General features: G+C 42.7%; 1 protein-coding gene across 7 annotated transcripts in view; it reads right to left on the bottom strand.

Moving 5' to 3' along the window:
* LOC144498633 (protein kinase C and casein kinase substrate in neurons protein 2-like) overlaps positions 1-11922 on the bottom strand; it is a 99601-nt gene extending 87679 nt beyond the window's left edge. For 3 of the 7 annotated variants that reach the window (XR_013498737.1, XR_013498736.1, XM_078220049.1), the window contains exon 1: positions 11771-11911. The gene's annotated coding sequence lies outside the window, so the exon portion shown is untranslated. Of the gene's footprint in view, positions 1-11770 lie in introns of all 7 variants that reach the window. The other 4 variants (XM_078220046.1, XM_078220050.1, XM_078220047.1 and 1 more) reach the window with 4 other exon arrangements.
* Positions 11923-16537: the final 4615 nt, after the last annotated feature.

Consider the following 16537-nt stretch of genomic DNA (forward strand, 5'->3'; position numbering starts at 1 on the left):
ACCAGCTCACTTATCTTGGCAGTACCCTCTCCCGAGCAGTGACTATTGATACAGAAGTTAACTGCAGAATAGCAAAGGCAAGTTCTGCTTTCGGTAGACTGCGTTCCACTGTATGGGATCGTCGAGGAATCAGCCCAGCAACAAAACTGAAGGTCTACAGCACCGTGGTACTCACTACCCTCCTGTATGCCTGTGAAACGTGGACTGTGTATCGAAGGCATGCAAGACAGCTCAATCATTTCCACATGACTTGTCTTCGCAGAATATTACGCATTAGATGGCAAGACAAAGTACCAGACACTGAAGTTCTCTCTAGAGCAAGTCTACCATCAGTCCACACACTGCTGATGAGAGCACAGACCCGGTGGGCAGGTCATGTCATCCATATGCTGGACGAGCGCATACCCAAACAGCTCCTTTTTGGGGAACTCTCTGCTGGAAGACGCTCGCATGGAGGGCAGAAGAAACGTTACAAAGACACACTCAAGACCTCCCTGAAGTCACTTGACATCGACACGACCACCTGGGAAACGCTGGAACAAAACCGCCCTACCTGGCGCTGCCTCATCCACAAAGGCTGTCAAGCTTATGAAGCAAGGTGCAATGCTGAAGCACAACTTAAGTGCGAGCTGTGCAAGTCCAGAGCCACCAGCGCAACAACTACAGCGCCTACACATGTTTGCCCAATATGTGCCAGGACATTCCGTGCCCGAATTGGTCTGATCAGTCATCTTCGGACATACCGCATACAGCCTCATAATGACTAATGGTGTCGAGGTCCTCATCGACGACGATGGACGAACAACATCAATACATTATGTACATATTTATAAAATATATGTAGTTATAGTAATTATTCAACATAGTTCTTAGTCATCTGATCACAGTAACCATTTCCATGGCCTCGCTCAGTGAGCATTAAAGTCTACACACAGTACAGTGGCTGCAAAAAACAGATGACAGCAAGTGAACCTGAATATGGATTCCATAAATCCACAGAATTTAGGCAGTTCTGAAGACAGAAATGGGGGAGAGAAGAGGAGAAGTTGAGGGAAAGAATTCCAAGGCTTATAGACAACTGGTGTCACTGCAGCCAATAGTGAAGTTTCAAAATAAAGAAATGCACCACAGGCCAGAATTTGAGGAGCGTAAATATTTTGAGGGCTTGTAGATCTGGAGAACACAGAGAAAGGGCGGGGTAAGGTCATGGAGGGATTTGCAAATATAAATGAAAATTTCAAAATTTAGACCAGGAGCCATTATAGTTCAATGAGCAGGGGCAATGGGTTAACTAGACTTGGTGCAAGAAGAATGACAATAGTGTGACCTCCATAGTTCTCCAAAATGGAGGATATGTACCTCTCACTGCTGGTGGATAATGGAAAATGCTATTTCATCAACAATGCCCGAAGCACAAGAATGAACGGAGGTATCAAAACAAAAATAATAATGCATTATTTTAACATCTTATATAAGCATTCTCCCACAAACTTTCTGGCAAATAAAAAAAGGAGGTACATGGTGAGAAAATTGCAATTCCTTATAAAAGTTTTATTTTTTAAAAAGATTTGCAACGTTTGAGATCATGACCTAGACACTGATCAAACCCAAACATGTGGCACTTCAGTAAATTAACCTATTTTGTTAGTTATTCTAACTAGCATGAATGAATACACTGTCAAGTATTAATCGAGTAATCATAAATTCCACAATTTCCAACTTCACATCTGCCCATCATCCTAAATGAAATTTACCCAAATAGGTACGATTAAACAAAGACCTGTTTACACAGTGGAATGACGGCACTTTATTGCAACTATTTCACTCGTGTTCATATTCACGGTTTTATGCATAGTTTTTTTTATTTTGTTTTTTGGTGTCACAAGTAGGCTTACACGAACACTGCAATGAAGTTACTGTGAAAATACTCCGTCGCCTGTTCAGATACACCGAGGGAGAACCAATGCACTTAACTAGCATGTCTTTCAGACTGTGGAAGGAAACCAGAACACCCGGATGAAACCCACAGACACGGGGAGAACGTGCAGACTCCACACAGACAGTGACCCAAGCCAGGAATCGAACCTGGGTCCCTGGCGCTGTGAGGCAGCAGTGCTAATCACTGTGCCACCATGCTGCAATTGAGTGGCTTGCTGGACCATTTCAGAGGGTATTTAAGAATCAAACACATTGCTGAGAGTCTGGAGTCACATATAGGCCAGACCAGGTAAGGACGGCAGATTTCCTTCTCTGAAGGACATTACTGAATCAAGTGGGTTTTTACAATCATCGACAACGGTTCCATGGTCATAGTTAAACTTTTTGGTGGAATTTTTTAAAATCTCAATAAAAATATCTGGAATTCAAAGTTTAAAAATAAATAGTAGAGAATGCACATGGTGAGAAAATTGCAATTGCGATGAAAGTGAATGTGTTGCTCATTCATTCTCGTTAGAACAACCAGCAAAATAGGTTAGTTTATTGAAGTGCCACATTTTTGGGTTGGATCAGTGTCTCGGTCATGATCTCAAATGGTGCAAATCTTTTTAAAATTAAAAAAAACTTACCTTGTAAGGAATTGCAATTTTGTGGGATCGTAGTCAGTGCAGACTCGATGGGCCGAATGGCCTCTTTCTGTACTGTAGGGTTTCTATGATTCTGTGAATTTTCTCACCATGTGCGTCCTCTTATTATTTAACGTTAAACTTTTAATTCCAGATATTTTTATTGAGTTTTTTTTTTAATTCCACCATCTGTCAAGGATTCAAACCTGGGACCCCAGAGCATTAAACTGGGTCTCTGGATTACTGGTCAAGCAACAAAACACTATGCCACCGCCCCGCCCCCCCCCCCCCCCCACCCCTCCCCCATCATCAATCACAGACTGTCATTCAAAAAAAGAATGCCTCATTCAAAACACCCAATGTCAATAAAGAACAGTCCAAGTTGGTCAATTGATAATGAATTGCCTGAAGTAGAAAAATAGTTTAAGAAAAACTAAGGCAAGTTAAGAATCTTACACAATCTTACAATTACTTTCCATCTCAATATTCCTTAATTTCGCTCTCCTATCCCTAGACACGTGCAAATTACAGACTTAGAATGATTGATAAAATGCAGCCTGAAAGTATTCCCTGCTGAGAGATGACAATTTCTTTCTTTAATCTCTCAGTCTCAAGTATAATTAAAATGGGGATATGCCAGAAAATGTTTCCAGAACTTCCTTTCTCAAGCCAAATCTGCAATGGTGAGAGCAGTTTCAAGGCTTCCACTGGAAGATAAATGATCCTAGAGTGAAATTGGTGAAGCTGACAAGGCCTTAAGATTTCATTTAACATTTGTGTCACTTTACTATTTTGACTGAAGTGGAGAAAAAAGTGAGGGACAGAAAATCCAGGACTTCATAGCTTTGGCAAAGGCCAAACTCCAACTCTGACACTTTTTCCCACCATTACCCCACAACTGAACATCGAGCCACTGTCCTCATTTCCCCTAGAGAACTTTCCCCCACAACCTCCAAACTCACTTGTCTTCCTCCTTCCCAAAATCCATAAACAAGACTGCCCTGGTCAACCCATTGTTTCAGCCTGCTCCTGCCCTACTGAATTTATTTATTTATATCTCAAATCCACTTTCTCTCTCTTTTATACAGTCTCTTCCTGCCGACATCCATGACACTTCCAATGACCTATGTATATTCTCCCCACCCACCCCAGGGAGGGAATGTACAGAAGACTGGATTCATTGAAAGGGTGTGGGGTGGAGGGCGAGAGGGTGGTGTGGGACAGAAGTTTACACAGATAAAGAAATGTTGCCTTGGAGGATGGAGGAGCTGATCAAACAATGACAAACACAGGCTGAAGTGAACACATTTTGTGAAATGAGTGGGCTTTTTGGAGCTGCCCAACTTTTCAATGCATAGTAGGAGAAGTTGTTGTTAAAGACACGATGTCCAGAAACTTCCCCAAAATACAGTGTTAACTCAGGAGAGAAAACCAGACTGCACAGCCAGCTTTTTTCGCTGTATTGAACAGCACTTTGCAATTTCAAAGGGGAAGTGAGGTTTAAGGGGAGGCAATGGTCTAGTGGTATTATTGCTAGACTATTAATCTAGAAACTCAGCTAACGTTCTACGGGACCAGAGTTCGAATCCCACCACGGCAGATGGTGGAATTTGAATTCAAATTTTAAAAATTTGGAATTAAGAATCTACTGATGATCGTGAAACCATTGTCGATTGTCTGAAAAACCCATCTGGTTCACTAATGTCCTTGAGAGAAATAATCTGCCTTCCTTACCGAGTCTGGCCTACATGTGACTCCAGAGCCACAGCAATGCGGTTGACTCTCAACTGCCCTAAAAGGGCAACTAGGGATGGGCAATAAATGCTGGCCAGCCAGCAATGCTCATGTCCCATGAATGAATAAAAGAAAGTCAGCTGGAGGGGCCTCAGAAAGCCAGCAATGCTGGTAAGCGGGGGGCTCCAATCTCCGATTTAAATAAAAGGCACCCCCTCCTCATACACACCAAAATCCTCCAGGGACATTGTGACCCCACACACAGAAGGGCAACTGCACCACATCCACACTGAAGGGAAACACCACTCTCAACCCACAGGGATAAAGGGAACACCTGCAATGGAGCTCCCAGAAGGCCTCCTGGCATTGTCAGAGAGCAATGCTCAAGCATGTCCCATACCACTCTGGGACTATATTGTGTGCTCCCTGGCATTGTCAACACAATTGGTTTTCATTTTTGAAAACCAGTGTTGATTCACGCCGGGGTAATGTCATGCCTGCTGAGTGGGATTTTAGGACAAGTTCAGAAGTAGTGACATCAAGCTCATTAATATAGTTAATTTATGCAAATCAGGCTCACACCCTTCTTGGGCAAGAATTTGATTATGCCACTGGCAGGAGGCGGGGAAGATCCCATTCTGTGATAAAATTACTGTGGATGCTGGAATCTGAAACCAAAAGAGAAAACACTGGAAAATCTCAGCAGGTCTGGCAGCATCTGTAAGAAGAGAAAAGAGCTGACGTTTTGAGTCCAGATGACCCTTTGTCAAAGTTCAATCTTGCTGGCACAAATCCAGTTTTTGGCCTCTTATAAGATTTAGTAGCCATTACAGGATTTGCGCCCGCAGCTAAAGTGGGCACGGACCCGTGAGAATATCAAATAAATAATGTAAACAAGCATGCGTGGTCCCCCTAAGCTTTATAATAGACTTTTTTGCCCATGTTTGACCCGATGCTGAGATATTAAGGGGTCTAGAGTCAACTTTGAGAACTCCCAACGCCACTCCTTCCCAATTGGACACCACTATACCTGCACCTCTGGTGAATCTTGTCTGCCAGTGGTTCAAGACATATCCAGGGATGGTGGTGGTGGAATATAATGTCAGACTGTTGTTTGACTAGTCTCTGGGAAAGATGACCCATTTTAGTACAAACTCACAAATGTGAGGGAGGCGAATTTTGCCTTGGTCGATGGTCCATCAGCTTATTTGTCAGTTTGGTACAACTGAGTGGCTTGCTAGACAGTTAAGAGGAACCACATTTGGTGTGCAGCTGGAGTCACATATTTGTAAGATAGGTGAAAGGATCGTAAATTACTTTCCTAAAAAGGGCATTGGTAAACTAGATGGGTTTTTATAAACATCCAGTAGTTTCATCGTCACCATTACTGATAGTAGCTTTTATCTGAATTTAAACTCCCTTATTACCATTGTGGTAACGGAACTCACGTCCAGTTTCAGGGTTACTAGTTCACTAACATAACCACAATGCGACCACGCGCTGTTGTGTTGATTGATATAAATAAACATATTGAATAGGAGAGATAACATATTGTCAGCCTATAATTTTATGGAAAAAAATCAACATTACATTTTTCTTAAAAGAGTATCATGATATATTTTAACAGTTTCATGATAAAAAAGAGTTGTCAGATAAAATAAGAGGCTGCATATGTTGCAATTACTGAAAAAGTATGTTTTGGATATAACACAATTGTTTTACTGCATGGGATCGTTGCCAGACTCAGATATATTATCCTCCAAAATCAGCACGTTTCAAAGAATTTATAGGTTATTCGAGAATATTTAAAAGAATATGTTTTAAGGTTAATGTTCACTGCAGTTTGCACCATTCTACTGAACAAATAAAGTTACAATTGTTCAGCACATCACTGAGTGAAACAGTCCCTGTAAACAGGAAAATAGAGAATAAACTCCCTGAATATGGATCAATTCAATCAAAGTCAAACAGCGTAAAGTCACAATCATTAAGGTCAGATTCCAGCATAACAAAATCTGCAAGAAAAACACCAGCTGTATCTTTATGATAATACAACTATTTTTGGAACCACTCACTGAACGAAAATAATTGCAAATTAACAAATGGCATCAGGTATTTTCCCCTCCAAACAAGAAAGTTATAGTTTCTAAATAAAGCTTAGAAATATCACATTATTTTTCATAATTATTAAATGTTCATTCTAGCCCAATAAATTACCTATTTATACAATTGAAATCACAGAATCATACAGCGCAAAAGAGGCCCTTCGGTCCATCAAGTCCGCACTGACATTAGAAACACCTGAACTCCCACCTAATCCCATCTGTCAGCACTTGGCCCATAGCTCTGAATGTTATGGTGTGCCAAGTGCTCACCCAGGTAATTTTTAAAGGATGTGAGGCAACCAGCCTCTATCACCCTTCCAGGCAGCAGATTCCAGACCGTCACCACCCTCTGGGTAAAAAAGATTTTCCTCGCATTCCCCCCCTAAAACTCCTGTCCCTCACCTTGAACCTATGTTCCCTCATGACTGACCCTTCAAATAAGGGGAATAGCTGCTCCTTATCCTCTCTGCCCATGTCCCTCAATCTTGTACACCTCAATCAGGTCACATCTCAATCTTCTCTGCTCCAATAAAAACAACCCAAGCCTATCCAACCTCTCTTCATAACTTAAATGTTCTATCCCAACCAGCATCCTCGTGGATCTCCTCTGCACCCGCTCCAGTGCAATCACATCCTTCCTATAATGTGGCGACCAGAAGTGCACACAGTACTCTAGCTGTGGCCTCACCAAAGTTCTATACAACTCCAACATGACTTCCTTGCTTTTGTAATCTATGCCTCGATTGATAAAGGCAAGTATCCCTTATGCCTTTTTCACCATCCTACCAAAATGCCCTTCCACTTTCGGAGATCTATGGACAAACATGCCAAGATCCCTTTGTCCCACAGAACTTCCTCATGTCCTACCATTCATTGAATACTTTCTTGTCAAATTACTTCTTCCAAAGTGTGTCGCCTCACACTTTTCAGGGTTAAATTCCACCTGCCACTTATCTGCCCATTTGACCATTTAGTCTATATCTTCTTGTAGCCCAAGACACTCCGCCTCACTGTTAACCACCCGTCCAATCTTTGTGTCATCCACAAACTTACTAATCCTACCCCCCCACATAATCATAGTTGGGAAAGTTGAAATCACCTAATATAATTACCCTACTGTTATTGTTTTTACACACCTCCACAAACCAAGCACGTATTTGCTCTTCAATATCCCTCTTACTATTTGGGGGTCGATAATAAACATCTAACAATGTAGCTGCCCTTTTTTTATTCCTAAGCTCTACTCACAAAGCTTCATTTGATGCCCCCTCCAATATCTCTCCTTACGGCAGTAACTGACTCCTTAACTAATAATGCAATGCCTCCTCCACTTTTACCTCCTCCCTTGTCTCGCCTGAAGATTCTATATTCCAGAATATTGAGTTGTCAATCGTGTCCTTCCTTCAACCACGTCTCTGTGATGGGTACAATATCATATTTCCACATGTCAATCATGGCCCTCAACTCATCTGTCTTACCTATGATACTCTTGGCATTAAAATGGAGGCCATCCAGCCTGGCCTTACTCCCTTGAAACTTAATATAGCTGCACTCCCTCTGACTTGTTTGTTTTGCTGTATGATTCCACACCTTTATTCTGCTAACAGTCTGCGTCCCCTCCCCCTGCCAAATTAGTTTGAACTCCTCCCAACAGCACTAGCAAAACGTCCTGCAAGGATCAGAGCCCTGTTCTGGTTCAGATGTAGACCACCCCGTTTGTACAGGTCCCACCTTGATGAGAATCAAATATCCACATTCAGCCTTATTGTTGATTGTATCAATAAGTCACCTAATCTTGGTTTCTTAAGTTTGGTTAGTGAGTTTTATTAAATGACTTATCCCACTGTCCAATGCATCTGGTTGTCTTAATTTTGAGCCTCAGTATATGCATACTACCTTAGAACTGCAGTCAATTAACAGGCCCTTAGAAGAACAATGGAAATACATGCAAACAGCATCATCTTTAAGCTCCCCCCATGTCGCACATATCCCAGCTTGAACATCATCACGTTGGACAAAGTCCTGGAACTCCCTACATAATTAAATTATGGGAGTACACTCAACATTACATGGACAGCAGCAGTTCAAGAAAACGTCCCATCCCCCTCTCAAGAACAACTAAGGATGGACAATAAATGCTGACTTGCCAGCGACATAAAGGGAGGATGAATAAAAAGATTGCCATGTCCATACAAACAATTTTTGTATTTTTGTCTTGATTGAACACTCAACATTGAGGAAGGTCCATGGTTAAAAGCAAAAATTGTCAACCACTAAAAAATAATTTTTTAAAAAAATCAGGACTGGTGAGCAAAGCAGCATTGAACCAATGCTGACTTTATGACTGACTAGCTGTTAAATAACCAGCTGGCCTTAGAAACTCAACACATGTTCTGTGGCTCTCATTTTAAACAATGCCAGTGAGCAGAAAGAAGTTCAATAATTGGCAACTGTAAACCAATTAGTAAACTGCTCACCAACTTCCTTCACTAGAGGTTGAGAAATATGCTACTTAAAACTGATGGGGAAAAATAGTAAGATTCGCAAATATACAGCACTTTTCATGACAAAAGGGCACCCAAAAAGGAGAGAAAAAGTGCTGAGTGGAACTAGAAAAAAAGTTCACAACTGCTCAAAAACGTAGCTATAATCTCCACAACCATCCTGATATGTAGCAATTTTGCTGCAATCAAATCACTTGCCCTATTAATAATGGCCTGGATTTTCTCAGTGTTAAAACAATGGCATTCACTGTTGACCTTGAAAAAGGCTGCCCACATCTAACAATCTTTGTGATGTCAATTCGCAGAAAGATCAGTAAAAAGACACAGATTTAAGATGATTGGCAAAAGAAACAAATGAGACGAGAAGAACTGAAGAAAACATTCCTTATGCAGCAAATCGTTGGGATCTGAATAAATATTTGTGGCTGAAAATTTGCACGGTAATGAAAATAGAGCAGGGGAACGGGACTGATTGGATAGCTCCTTCAAAAAGTCGACACAGGCATGGTGGGCCAAATAGCCTCCTCCTGTGCCATATTATTCTATGTTACACATTTCCCAACATTCATTTGAACCAGAAGCCAAGTCAAAGGGATGAGATGCCCCACACAGCGATACCCTCAAAGTGTCCAGCCAACCACACTGAATAATTCTGACAGCAAATCAGGAGGTAACATACACTCAATAAAAATGAAAACATTTCACAAACACCAGGGCTTGTAGTAGTAGTTAGGACTTTGTGTAAACTTTAAACCTAGTTACACCTCATTAACAAGGTGTAACCCTTTGAGGGATTTCAAAGCAATAATAGTGTAAAAAGGGGAAGTTCTCATCAAGCTCAGTAATTTCTAATCGACTTCCACATGCAGAAATGTCAACATTGTATCTCTGGAGGAACACAGATTCACTGACTGCAACTTCTGTCATTCTCATTTTCACTGTACATATGTGGCCTCCAGACGTTGTAGTTTTAGAGAAGCAATGACAGTAAATACCGAGTTCTGACCACAACATCCGGGCCAAAGGATTTATTCATTTAAACAGAACTACTTGATAGAGTAAATGATGGAGGGCTCAAAGAAAATTTTAACGTAAGATAATCAGCAACTTCAAATGATACTCTAAGCCACAAAACTAAAATTCAAGTCGTTTGTGACCACAATCTCTGCCCTAAAACCAGATACAGCCTTCTTATGCTTAGACAGTTTTCACTTATATTTACATTAGTTCCAGGTACTTTCAATTTTGTGACATTGTTGCAAGTATCAGCTGGACAAGGAGGATGTTTAGGGAAGAGAATCAACTTGATTTTAGGAGCAGAACCAGTTGGTCAGCTATTTTTAAATATGCAGGCCTTTCTTTAGGTATAAATTTGTCAACGAGATTACAAAAAAGTCCTCATATTAATAAATCTGCACAAAACAACGGTAAAAAAGTAAAAATTAAGTTTATAGGACTTTGGTCATCTCAAGGTGCAGTTAGTTTTCTTTTTTTCATTCTTTTCATGGGATGTGGCGTCACTGTGTAGGCCAGCAATTATTGTCCATCTCTGTTCCCCTCGAAATGAGTGGCTTGTGAGACCATTTCAGAGAGGAGTTAAGGGTCAACCGCATTGCTGTGGGGTTACCCAGGCAGGGTAAGGATAGCAGATTTCCTTCAATTTGTGATAGTTTCGTGGTTACCATTCCTGAGACTAACTTTATATTCCAGATTTATTAATTGAATTTATATTCCACAAACTGCTGTAGTGAGATTCAAACCCTCTTGATGATCAGTTCAGTGACATTACCACCACGCCATCTCCCAACAAATGTAATATGGCCCCACCTTGTTACAACCATCAAAATACTTAAGTTCCCAAGGAGATCTACTTTAGGAATAAAGGTGAAACACTGACGCAATCTCTAATATTAGTTAAACTGATTACTGTTCAACAATAAATACGCCCATGTGTGGAATTTATCGGCAGAACCACATTTAGGCGAGAATGATTTTATAAAACAAATACACATCCGAAATAAAAGCCAACCCTTATTGAAACCAATAAACAGAATCTACACACCCTCTCGCAGAATCGTAAATGCATGAGCCTCTGTTGTGGGGAAAAAAAGACCTCAATGTCCCATCTGAAGTTCAGCTTCAGTCAAGATAAGGGAACGATTAATGAGCCAGTTAACTTTGTTGGCTGCTTTTTAAATTGGCACTGCATTGCTGGTTTATGACATCCAGAAACACATGCCAAAGACCTTGAAGTGGACATTAAAACCTTGTGTCATGTTTTTTTTAAAAACCTGCAATCATAAGACCTGCAGGAGCAGGCGGAGAACTTCCGTTCAGTGTTGTACAAATACAATTCCGTGACCTCGCAAACGGATCTGTGACCTTGGAATAAATGAGAAGGTTTCACTGGTTTTTTTGGGGGAAACCCTACGACAACACGATGGTGAACAGGGTGTCAGTTTGCAGGTTAGAACCGGACGCGTTCGCCGCTTGTAACACAGAACAGGGCAAAGGCAAGAAGCCAGGGAAAGGCTAAGAACAGAACACATACCAACACAGTGGCGTCACCTGATGCAACGAGAAAACTCCCAGAACAAACTCTCACCTTTGAACTTTTTTTCTGGGCTAGGGTGGGGCAGCTTGGATTTAATTAAATAACTAAACCAGTCACTCGCTGTATGTATCCTGTCCCCGTTCCCCAGCCCGATCACCTGCTCCGACAATTCCCTCTGCACCGACGACTACTGACCGAGGCCTCCCCCTCCCCTCACCACATCAACTCTCAGCAAAAAGAAGCTCCTTTACAAACCGCCCAGCGGCTCGAAACTCAACTCTCCAACTATCAAAATCTCCCATTGCTTACCGTTGAAAGGCTGCTTTGTGTTGTTGCTGGGCTTGTTCCTCACTCTGACCCTCACTGACAGACTCCACTACCTCCCGATCGCTTTCCGCTCTGGCAGCAACTCCCTGCGTGTTCGCCGCCGCCCCATCACCCTGCGTGCGCGCCGCCCCCCCCACCCCTCTGCGTGCGCGCCGCCGCCCCCACCCCTCTGCGTGCGCGCCGCCACCCCTCTGCGTGCGCGCAGCCGCCGCCGCCCACCCCCCCCTCTGCGTGCGCGCAGCCGCCGCCGCCCACCCCCCCCCTCTGCGTGCGCGCCGCCGCCGCCCCCCACCTCTCTGCGTGCGCGCCGCCGCTGCGCCCTGCCCGTGAGGGCACTCCTGTGCTTCAGGCTGCTTGTTTGTCATTGTGAGGGGGAAGTCTGCTGCTGCTGATATTTCATTCACTTTCGACTGTTCTGATTTGCTCTGATTTATTATTGTCACGTATTTGGATACAGTATTGTTTCTTGAGCACTATACTGACAAAACATACCGTTCATAGAGTACAAAGGGGAGAAGGAAAGGAGAGGGGGACAGAATATGGTGTTGCAGTTACCAATAGGGTGAGGAGAAAGATCAGCTAAATATGAGGTAGGTCCACTCAAAAGGCAGCAGGGAAGAAGCCGTTCTTGAGTTGGTTGGTACATGACCTCAGGTTTTTGTATCCTTTTCCGATGGGAAAAGCTGGAAGAGAGTATGTCTGGGGTGTGTGGGGTCCTTGATTGTGCCGTCAGCTTTTCTGAGGCAGCAGGAAGTGTAGACGGAGTCAATGGATGGTGGTAAAACATATAAAACTGCAGGAGCACAGAAACCTGGGCTTGTATGGACACAAATACTTGAAGATGGCAGGGCAAATTGGGAAAGCTGTGAAAGAGCTATACGTGATCCTTGGATTTGTAATCAGAGGCAACAGAGTACAAGAGCACAGATGTTATGCCAAACCTTTATAAATCACTGGTGGCCCCCACCCCCAGCTGGAGAATTGCATCCAATTCTGGGCACCATGCTTTAGGAAGGTTTAGAGGCGATTTACTAGAATGGTTTCAGACAAGAAAGACTTCATTTACATGGAGATACTGGGGTTAAATCAAGTGCATCCAGTGATTTATACCTTTTTTATTCTTTCACAGGATGTGCATCACTGGCTGGGCTGGCATTTATTGCCCATCCCTAATTGGCTTTAAGAAGGTGGTAGTGAGCTGCCTTCTTAAACCACTGCGACCATGTGCTGCATCATGCTCAGCATTTAACTAAGTTGTCAAAAGAGATACATTTTCTTCAATTCTGGATGTACTCTGAAAGATTCAACAGTGTAGGAGATACATATGAATTGCTTCATCTATACATTTTGCTTTTTTGCTTATTTTCTTATTACTCATGACAATTAAGTTGTTGAAATGCACGCAAAACCTTACCATTGACAACGATATGATTTGACAATACAGATTTTCTCTGGCTTTTGTTCAAAATCACTTCAGCAACAGTTAGAAATGTTAGTAGAAAGAAGTAGAGGAAAAATAATTTAAGGCTTCAGAATTCTGTAGCAGCCTCACGACCAGGAAGGAAGCTGGCTTCCGAAAGTTTTGTGAAAGCAGAAGAGCAGTTGTGGTAAAACCATTGGGAAGGAAAATAATCAAGGATAGTATCGTAGTTGCGAATGCAAATATGCTGCAATCAGAAAAAAATAATAACCCACCTATCCCAATGATCAGCAAGATATACATCACTCTCTCAACCACAGAGCAAGAATTTCAACCCTCCACCCAGCCCTGTTGATCAAGAATAGCTGGAGAATATTTTTGGTCCAGTAGTCTGTATGAATAAGAGGAACAGAAACAAAATGTGCAGCAAAGTGGATCAGTCCAAAGATGTGCGGGTTAGATTGATTGGCCAGGTTAAAAAATTGCCCCTTAGAGTCCTGGGATGTGTAGGTTAGAGGGATTAGTGGGTAAAATATGTGGGGGTAGGGCCTGGGTGGGATTGTGGTCGGTGCAGACTCGATGGGCCGAATGGCCTCCTTCTGCACTGTAGGGTTTCTATGATTTCTATGATTTCTATGAAGTCTACTGCCCTCCTGGATAAGAAGCTAGATAAGAAACAATCCTGCCCCCACTTACCATGAGAAAGAATTGAAAATGTTCATGCCCATCCTGCACCTTATCACCCAAAATTCTAGATGGAATAGCAACCTCACTTCCCTACACTCCAGGGTCACCAACTCCAGCTGGAGGTAAAGTAACCTGATGTTCGAATCATGTGACACTTGTATTTATGTAATCCTACTGCATAGCACCTGATCGTGTGATATCCACAAATATTATTATATCTCTCTCCCTATTTCGTTGGACTCTGGTCTCTTTACAAAGATGGCAATTCTGAACTGGGAACCTCAAACAGCCTTGGACTTTACATGTCAAAACTAATTAGTTTGAAAGAACAATGGGCAGCATGGTGGCACAGTGATTAGCACTGCTGCCTCACAGCACCAGGGACCCGAGTTCAATTCCGGCCTTGGGTCAACATATGTGTGGAGTTTGCACATTCTCCCCGTGTCTGCATGGGTTTCCTCCGGGCGCTCCAGTTTCCGCCCACAGTCCAATGATGTGCGGGTTAGGTTGATTGGCCATGGTAAATTGACCCTAGTGTCAGAGGATTAGCAGGGTAAATGCATGGGGTTACAGGAATAGGGGCTGGGTGAGATTGTGGTCGGCGCAGACTTGATGGGCCGAATGGCCTCCTTCTGCACTGTAGATATTCTATGATTCTAACGTGCTTCATGTTTAGAGCACTTCTCATTGAGAAAAGCATGGATGTTAGGGAACTTGGGGAAATAAATAGTGATGTCTTGAGGAGTGTACATATTACTGAGAAGGAGGTGCTAGAAGTCTTAAAGCACATCAAGGTAGATAAATCCCCACGACCTGATGAAGTGTATCCCAGGACATTGTGAGAGGCTAGGGAGGAAATTGCGGGTCCCCTCGCCGAGATATTTGAATCACCGATAGTCACGGTTGAGGTGCCTGAAGATTGGAGAGTGGCAAATGTTGTGCCTTTGTTTAAAAAGGGCTGCAGGGAAAAGCCTGGGAACTACAGGCCAGTGAGCCTGTGGTGGGTAAGTTGTTGGAAGGTATTTTGAGAGACAGGATCTACAGGCATTTAGAGATGCAAGGACTGATTAGGGATAGTCAGCATGGCTTTGTGAGTGGAAAATCATGTCTCACAAATTTGATTGAGTTTTTTGAAGGGGTAACCAAGAAGGTAGATGAGGGCAGTGCAATTGATGTTGTCTACATGGAGTTTAGCAAGGCCTTTGACAAAGTACTGCATGGTAGGTTGTTGCATCAGGTTAAATCTCACGGGATCCAGGGTGAGGTATCTAAATGGATACAAAATTGGCTTCTTGACAGAATGTGGAGATGCCGGCGTTGGACTGGGGTAAACACAGTAAGAAGTCTCACAGCACCAGGTTTGTAAATTGAGTGTGTCTTTATATGCCCTCTTTGTGAACAGAACTCCCACTTACCTGATGAAGGAGCAGCACTCCGTAAGCTAGTGGCTTGTGCTACCAAATAAACCTGTTGGACTTTAACCTGGTGTTGTGAGACTTCTTACTCTTCTTGACAGAAGCCAGAGGATGGTTGTAGAGGGTTGTTTTTCAAACTGGAGGCCTGTGACCAGCGGTGTGCCTTAGGGATCAGTGCTGGGTCCACTGTTATTTGTCATTTATATTAATGATTTGGATGAGAATATAGGAGGCATGGTTAGTAAGTTTGCAGTTGACACCAAGATTGCTGGCATAGTGGACAGTGAACAAAGTTACATCCGATTGCAACGGGATCTTGATCAATTGGGCCCATGGACTGACGAATGGCAGATGGAGTTTAATTTAGACAAATGCAAGGTGATGCATTTTGGTAGATTGAACCAGGGCAGGACTTACTCAGTTAATGGTAGGGCATTGGGGAGAGTGACAGAACAAAGTGATCTAGGGGTACATGTTCATAGATCCTTGAAAGTGGAGTCACAGGTGGACAGAGTGGTGAAGAAGGCATTCGGCATGCTTGGTTTCATCGGTCAGAACATTGAATACAGAAGTTAGGACATCTTGTTGAGGTTGTACAGGACATTGGTAAGGCCACACTTGGAATACTGCGTGCAGTTCTGGCCACCCTATTATAGAAAGTATATTATTAAACTAGAAAGAGTGCAGGAAAGATTTACTAGAGATGCTACCGGGACTTGATGGTTTGAGTTATAAGGAAAGGCTGGATAGACTGGGACTTTTTTCTCTGGAGTGTAGAAGGCTGAGGGGTGATCTTATAGAGATCTATAAAATAATGAGGGGCACAGATCAGCTAGATAGTCAATATCTTTTCCCAAAGGGATGGGAGTCTAAAACTAGAGGACATAGGCTTAAGGTGAGAGGGGAGAGATACAAAAGCGTGCAGAGGGGCAATTTTTTCACACAGAGGGTGGTGAGTGTCTGGAACAAGCTGCCAGAGATAGTAGTAGAGGCGGGTACAATTTTGTCTTTTAAAAGCATTTAGATAGTTACATGGATAAGATGGGTATAGAGGGATATGGGCCAAATGTGGGCAATTGGGATTAGCTTAGGGATTTTAAAAAAAAGGGCGGCATGGACAAGTTGGGCCAAAGGGCCTGTTTCCAAGCTGTAAATCTCTATGACTCTATGACACGGCAACTTAAATTCAACCCAACCCAACATTTTAAAATCACTCTTTGGACTTGA

Source organism: Mustelus asterias, chromosome 9 (genome assembly GCF_964213995.1).
Source record: "Mustelus asterias chromosome 9, sMusAst1.hap1.1, whole genome shotgun sequence".
Classification (NCBI taxonomy): domain Eukaryota; kingdom Metazoa; phylum Chordata; class Chondrichthyes; order Carcharhiniformes; family Triakidae; genus Mustelus; species Mustelus asterias.